The 6,549-nt window shown below is 36.0% G+C and overlaps 1 long non-coding RNA gene across 1 annotated transcript; it reads left to right on the top strand.

Annotated features, from left to right (window-relative positions):
- Window positions 1-2,639: 2,639 nt before the first annotated feature.
- On the top strand, window positions 2,640-4,598 carry LOC139730011 (uncharacterized). The gene is made up of 3 exons (XR_011710898.1): window positions 2,640-3,034; window positions 3,502-3,765; window positions 4,546-4,598. It is a non-coding gene; the product is annotated as an uncharacterized lncRNA (long non-coding RNA).
- The last annotated feature ends 1,951 nt before the right edge of the window (window positions 4,599-6,549 follow it).

A 6,549-nucleotide genomic window follows, 5' to 3' on the forward strand; every position in this document is an offset into this window, starting at 1 on the left:
CATCATAAACAAAAACATTTGACTTTGCAATAAATAAATGATATCGATAAACATACAGATCGTAAGAGCGTGTTCATCGTCGTGTTCATCTTACCTGTCACCTATATTGCCTACAGATGTGTTAACTTTTGAGCAAAGTATAATAGAAATAGAGATTTTCGACTTTATAATTTACCTTCCTGACGTCTCTATCTCCAGCAGGTTTCCATCTGAACTGCTCCGGGGATCCAATAGACCGAATAATATCGTGCGATTGGAACTGCATCGAAGGCAACCATGTGTGGGTTATACAGGCACCAATTGGACGACGAGTGCTTTTAGAACTTGAACTTATCAATCGCGGAAAATGGGATTTCGTATTAAGGATGTCTTATCTCATACAACGTCTAAAATCTTACTGACTGGGAATCGTATTTCGACTTCTCCCATCTTATCATTGTCCCATCAAATGGAGCTATGGATGTGGTATAGTGAATATTTTTACCCAGTAATGTTCAACTTAAAGCTGAAGTGTTACAAGGGTAAGTTATTGTTACTTTATCGTGGTTGTAAATACAAATCGGTGTTGGAATACAGTAGTCTTAATACAACGTCACAGACACACTTGCACATTTTATTCTAGCATGATTGATATCCATCATGAAATAGTAATATGTGCAGTATATGTATACCTTGGTCATCACCACTTAAGAAAGGTAAATGCAAGGTTTTCACAACGCATATAATTGTAAAAGAATATTCGAAGAAAAAACATCTTGCTCTGAAGTAACAAGTATTTGATAGAGAAAATCTATTAATGATCAACACAGTTTTCTACCTGTAAAGCAAAAGTCGTAAACCTGAGGGACTGAATTTAATTACATTTAGAATAATACATCTACCCTGACAACATTATGTTATGAGAAACTCTGTGTATGTGTACTGAGGTAGACAGACAAATTAAATAAATAAGAACAGATATCGACTATAAAGTACCATGTTCTGTCAGGGCAGATATCACATGGCAAATAATTGACCTTCAGCCCTGGTACGGACTTGGGACTCTCACTTGTGGAGAAAAGGACATAATAGATGCTATCTTAATAATACAAAAGGGCATGAGGCTCGTATGCCTGATTGAAATGCAAATTACGTTTTATTACATGGTTTTGTAAAAGAATGCACTGTTCGTGAAAAAAAAACTGCAGACAGGACGAAATGCTGACAGAAGCGAATGTAAAGAGTGAGGAGTCTATTGGTATTGACAATGATTTGCGGACGTGAAAAAACAAACAAGACAAACATACTTAAAAACGTATATAAAAAATTATGATAACAGATGGAAGGATAGTAATGATAACAACGATCCACATTACAGATTTATATTTTGGCACAACTTTGGTACATAAACCCGAGCGAAGAAATCGTGGGAATTGTCCATTATAGTGTTTATTTGCTCTTAACTCAACCGAAGAATCCAATTACCTACGGAAGTTGGTGACAGTAATATCTTCTGTAGTTGAGCTATAACGACTTTATCATACACTACAGGATTACGAAGTCGATATGTAAACACATAACCAAACTGTATGACAATAGTGATGACAATAAATGTGACAATCAATCTCTCAAGAAATATAGCACTGATAAGTTATATTCACAATAATGAGCATTGTCTGACATCTTAGATAAAGAAAACCCCGAAGAACGTAATTTTGAGAATAACTATACAGTTAATGATATTAGATTTTTCCAGAAATTTTTTTATCCCATAATTCCATATCTTGATAACGCTCAATCTTTACTTTCTAAAATTTAAGGTTGAATTGATCACAATAATCATTATAGAGCTCACTGAGGGTATATGAAGTTCTATGTGTTAGTGACTCTAGAAAAGTCATCAGTTGATTAAACATAGAATATCACTGAACACGAAACATAGTATCTACAACTCATTTGCAACATCATCAATAAACCAAAGCCTGAAATTAGATCTCATTTATTTTCAAGAATCACCATCTGTGGGACTGGTAGGTGGACCCTCTCCCTTGGAAGGTTTGGTGCTCCTCGAACCAGACAGCTATGTCTGCTATGATGGATTCAACGGCAAAGCTGCCAAACTGATCTGCGGAGAGCTTGGCTACCCAGCGGCAGAAGGATATTCGAATCAGACTTTGCCCAGTACAGCAACACGTAACAAGACTCAGAGGCTGCAATGCACTTGGTGTAATTACTGTAGGACTATTGTACATGTATGCATTCTAGAATAAGAGATGTGTTCTAGTTCACTTCTATCAGTATCTATGGCATAGTGTAATAATCAAGAAATTACAAAAAAAAAAACATGATGAAAAAGCCTTTCGTGGAAGCCTAGGAAAGCAATCTTGCCAACTTTGTGCAATCGTCCCATTCCCACTCTCAGAGGCAAAATGCTTCTAATGAGTAATTCATAAGGCCACGTCCCGCGTGTACAGGTGAGAAATCACACTCATGAATGCAAAAGTGTTGTTTCTAAAAGTAAGAATCTTGACTAAGTTATGCGAATAGCTATGTACGGTTAGCTGTATTTAGCGAATGATAATACTCATGATCATTATTACGATAACCGTGATAATAAACATGAGATGTTATGTTAGACATCTCACGTCATTAATGTCGGAATACATCGGTTAGCTCTTTTGCCGGATACTCAATTTTATCTTTGTTAAGAGTGTAAACCATCTTATCCAAGTATGTAAGGAACTGGCATGAACAAAAATGAAAGCCTTTAACCAGCATACAGCAGTGTTAGGTGACATGACACATGAATCGAATTTTCCAAAGGGTTTCATAATTGCAATGTTAAAACATTTGTTTAAGAGAAACAGAAGACGTTTGCTTAACTGTTATCAATATGCACTTTAATTCGTTATCAGAGAGGAGGTGATTGTACTTTTGAACAATATTTCTAAATGGTTTTCGTAATATCACTCGATAGATTCTCTGCGTGTTATGGATTGTTCACTGAGTAGCACTGAGTGTCCATCGGGAAGGATTGCCAGACTCAAGTGCCGAGGTGAGGTTCTGTGTATAAAGTGTAATGGTGCCTGGCTTTCTCCTGTCAGCTTTTTATGGTACAACTACGCAAAAAAAAAAAAAAAAAATAGCAGAAATGTTAAGCACAGTATGCCAGCCCTGCATTACGTGTGGAATACATCTGCTTCAGCGACATGACAAGTGCATTGAGCTAAATTTACAAAATGTATATTATCTTCATGCAATTGTGTCTGTGGCATGATTTAGCAGGAGTGCATAAATTCGCTGCAAACGATATATTGCTTAAGTGGAGATAATACCGCAGGCTACAAGATTTCCTTATATATTGCTTGTGAAATCTATAGACTTAATTCTTATCGATCCATTATATAATAATATACCAAAAAAGTGCAGCTTAGGGTTGGTCTCATACTACTTTCACAATGAACTCCGTGACAGTTGGATGAGCAAGTTACCCCCATCGCATGATATTCTGTTTCCACGTAGTACCTGGATATCTTATATGCTACTATGGTGACGAACAGACATTTCAGGCTCTACCTAGTCCTGACTTTGAAGTTAATTCCTACGAAGAGTGTGCATCTACGTGTAGAAGACACCCAGTTCGCAATTCCATTGCTGTCATGCATGAGAGAGAATGTACATGTCTTCGACAAATGGATTATTACAACTTCGTCTCTACCTGTTCAACCTGTTCTCATAATTGGAAATGTGGAAACGAGAGAGGAAATTTCTACCATTTCTTTAACCGTGAGTAAAAGAACAAGATATTCATATTCACAATGAGTAAAAGGTAATGATATTGCTTCTATGAACTCCTGGTCTTGTAACCCTATATACGATTGTCATTAATTGTATAATACTTATTGTATATATTGACGTGCATAATTCATTATTTATGCCAATATTATTTTAAATTCTGTATTGAATATGAAATGCAGTAATAAGACCAGCAAAGACTGAACTGAACTCTCTCCCTCTCAGTCTGATTATAAGTATTTATTTTATGGCATTCACTACCGCCATACGATATGTTTGATTCTGCTGATAATCGCTATATACAACAATAGGTCCTAGATATGTCAGCGACCATCAATACCATAACAAGGGTTTATCGCATAGCATCATATGTACTTTTTTTTTATAGTACAATCTTAATTTGTACAGTCCTTATCATAACGTGATCCCCACAATTTACAACCCTCACTCTTTGCAGCAGCTCTCTTTCATGCATTCTTAAATTATTGCTCAGAAATTGGGAGACCGTAAAATGATATTTTCAAACATTTCGAACATGCCATACAATGTTCTTAAAGAGCACATAAACAAAATTATGTTAGATATTTTGCTATATATTTATGGATACAAAAAAAAAAATAACGATTTTAGACACTTAGCTAAATTGCAACAGTCGCACAAATGAATTTTATACAGATGTCCAATTGTTAGTGTTTTTAATCATTTTTATTTATCATTGTTGTAGGTATTCTAGATAGTTTACGAGAAATCATTGCTTTTTTGCTTTGATAGTTTCGGCTGCGGAATGTGGTCATCCTATTCATGTACCTGATGGTGATTGGAACTCTAACATCACGAGGTTCGGGTCCATGATAACTCTCACCTGTCGAGAGGGTTACGTCATCAATGGCAGCGCGACACTTCAGTGTGTTGGGAGACCCGGATGGTCGACTTACTTCCCGGTTTGGAATGATTCAGTGCCGTCTTGTCAGGCAGTCGGAGAAGCAACAATCAGTGTGTTCATATCCAGTTATATATTTGAGTACATTTTGTGGAGCAGGCCTAATCATAATCTCATACAAAAAATCTGCTCTAGTCAACAGCTAGAAGAGCTTGGGTTTAATTTCAATTTATTGATTTAAAAAAAAAAGAAGAAAATAATGGTTATTTGACATAAAAAAGACAGAATTTTAAAATTACAAGGCGGGTAATGGACGTGCAAAGTTTCGTAGGGATCGAGCTCTCGGGAGGAAGGGAGGGGGAGTGGAATTGGTCCCCCCCCCCCCCATGCAACATTGCCAAAAATACCAGCCTGATAAGGGTGAAGTCTAAACTATTTAATGTTTTGTGGAGCTTACTATACGAAGACCCTGAATCTTCTCAAAATGTGTAATCACTACTAGACCACACGGCAGACCAACAGTTTAGTGAAAGTAAACGTGCGAAAGAATAATTTTCAAGCTCACCTCCAACTATGCTCCATAGATTTACCCATCCATAAACAGAAATGTGAATACTTTATCGTACAGTCGGTCGAGTAATACAGGATCATATCAGTCCTTTGTAAAGTTCGTACAACCTGCACACTTTACAGTTTCCTTTAGAAAACTACCGAGAGTATACTCATAGAGGAGACTTTACTACCTTTTCCTTTTCTGTACTCTATCATGAAATATATCAAAAGTTCAGTTTGTATAATAATGAACTCTCATATACTTTTCTAATATAAATGTATGTTCCAAGTGTAATCTGTGTGGAAAATATATCAAATGAATATGAATACCCATTGCAGGCAGTGATTGGCAAGAAGGAAACATCCGAACACAACTGATCCAAAACACAGACAACATTTCTGGTGAGTGTGATTACAAAGTGCATTGCGAGTGTGTCGTATGCGTACGTACGTATGTTTTGGAAACGCTGGAAAAGAGCACAACTGAATCCGTCTTGTCGTTTGCTTCACTGCTTTTAATATCAAACTGACACGCTTTCTAGAATTATCGTTGCGCATGGAGATAAAACTCGACAACACTTTTTGATGAGTTGTAAGCAAAGGTGGATTTGTGTTTTCTTTATATTAACTAGTATCGAGATTTTGGGTGCAATGAGACTCTTAATTCTGTGAGGTAGTAATCTGTCACTGGTTAGTATTCTACCAACTGTTTTTGTTGTCTTCTTTTCGTTAACAGATGACAGACAGATCACTCCAGAATTAACACCTTCAGCAATGTCAAGAGCTACGTCTTCTTTAAGTAAGTTATGTAAATACCTCAATATGGTATGGTATGGTATGGTATTTATTTCCGTATAAAAATAAAAAAACGGGTGGATTGCCCATATTCAGCGTTGCCAACATGGCAACGCTGTTCTTCCATGGGGTCCACATACAATGAGTACAATATTTATGGACACGTACAAAACGAATTATACAGACATGCAGGTGGAAACACATACATGAGGGAGAGAAAAAAGAACAACCGATAACAGAAAAATCTTAAAGGCAATTAGATATAACAATGACCAAATCAGAATATGTTTAGATATAAAATGGAATGTTTGAAAATAAAATCCTCAAACATATCTATGAAGTGAAAGAAAAAACAGATTGTTGTAAAATAATTACTTTGATAAATTTAGATAAAAATACATAGTAACGAAACAAAAAGTAACAGGAGACTTATGTGAAATGCTTAGATGAATCTATGACAATTTAAGAAAAGTAAAATTCGTGGCAAGTGATATGTCAATTACGGAAAACTAAAGGTGAGGTATATAATGATTGTATCGAAATCAAAG

The sequence above is a fragment of the Diadema antillarum genome, unplaced genomic scaffold (genome assembly GCF_040938485.1).
Source record: "Diadema antillarum isolate AM-2024a unplaced genomic scaffold, OU_Dant_1.0 scf00000021, whole genome shotgun sequence".
Classification (NCBI taxonomy): domain Eukaryota; kingdom Metazoa; phylum Echinodermata; class Echinoidea; order Diadematoida; family Diadematidae; genus Diadema; species Diadema antillarum.